Source organism: Sycon ciliatum, chromosome 8, assembly GCF_964019385.1.
Source record: "Sycon ciliatum chromosome 8, ocSycCili1.1, whole genome shotgun sequence".
NCBI classification, from domain to species: Eukaryota; Metazoa; Porifera; class Calcarea; order Leucosolenida; family Sycettidae; genus Sycon; species Sycon ciliatum.
Window position 1 is genome coordinate 6,363,528 of NC_088650.1, and position 1,821 is coordinate 6,365,348.

The following is a 1,821-nucleotide window of genomic DNA, read 5'->3' on the forward strand; positions in this document are numbered from 1 at the left end:
CATACACACACCACACACATACACACACACACACACACACACATACACACAGACACACACACACACACACCATTAGGCATTTGCGGATAATGCCGGCAGAACAATTGGCATAATTCGGTACTTTTTCTGGTAAGTTTCATCCATGGTTGGTATGTGGATAAAGAATTAGAGCAGAATTCGAGGAATTGCCCGCCATAAGGTTTGTATGATTCTGCCAATTTCACTGCTTTTCGAGCAGAATCTGCCTCCTTGCTCTTTTCGAGTATTATCCGCACACCCTACACACCACACACACACCACACACACACACACACACACACACACACACACACACACACACACACACACACACACACACACACACACACACACACACACACACACACACACACACACACACACACACACACACACACACACACACATACCTCCTGGTCCTGGTAAACACTGCCATTACGGTCACGTGTCCCCTTACGGGGCCGACAATATAGAACGATGAGCGGGACCATGTTCGAGAGAGCCATCTCCAGCAGCTATGGATCTGGCTTATCATCGGAAACGATTCCTCTCACGGCTGCCGCTAGAACTGGTCCACTCCACAACAGAGCGAACATTCCATGAGCCAACGCTCAGAGTCGTTCCAAGTCGTCGTCTTCGTGCGGTAGTTTGCTCCACTCACGGGCTTGCAAAGCCTCGCGAAGGACTCCGAGGTGGGGGCGACGAGGAGAGTGTCGGCATAGTAACTATCCGACCAAGTCTCCTGTCGGTGAATACCCCACCTCAGGCACTGTTGGCCTGGACGGCTGGGGACACCCCAGGCCGTCCACAACGGCGAGAACAAGCACGGACGGAGGCCAGAAACAAGAGCCCGAAAAAGTACAACCGAATAGTTGAATAGTTTGAACACACATACACACACATACACACATACACACATACACACACACACACACACACACACGTACACATACACACATACTACTACTACTGTAGCTTGGTTGCCACAAGGGCCACACCACTCCGAAAGGAGCCAGAGTCATTGTCAGGAGCAGAAACGGAGATGACGACTCAGGTCACTCTGTCGACGGAACTGACGGTTGCAGCGAGAACAGCGAACACCATACGACGCTCTATCAGACACACACACACACACACACACTACTACTACTACTACTACTACTACTATCAATCAGCTACCCCGTGGGGTCACGCCGCCCTCCACTCAGAGAACTGAGCGCAAGGTGAGGGGCAGTGGCGCAAAACAAAACAGGAAGTACAGCAAAATGAATTGAAAAAAAGGAAATCAAAACAAGCTGCCATATTGATGGAAAAGGACTCACAAACAGAGGAAAGAAATATCACAAACCAGATGAACAGTCTGCTGTAGGTCCACTATAAGTATAACATGCAACGACTGAAAAAAGGAACATGATGTTCTGTTCAACGTCTGTACGCGTACTGCTTCGGCCTTCATAAACCAGGAAAGCACAATCTTGAACTGGAGGGTGGGCACCGAACGTCCCACAAGGGCTCCACAAGACGAACTTTCACGAAACGACGAGGAGTGTGCACAGGAAGCTAACATCACTACACCATCGCCGCACGACGACTGGCCACTCAGGTCCAAACAACACGACAAATCCACAATTCCAGCGATACACCGCGCAGGAATAAATTGCTGCGAGTGTGGCCTGTTTCCTTTCTCATCCAGGAATCCACTTGCTTTGCCGAACGCCACTGCATTGTTTCAGGCTGGGGATCGATCCGAGGGCTCGCCACGCCACTGCGGAGGATGCGGAAAGGACGCAAGAAGACGGTGAC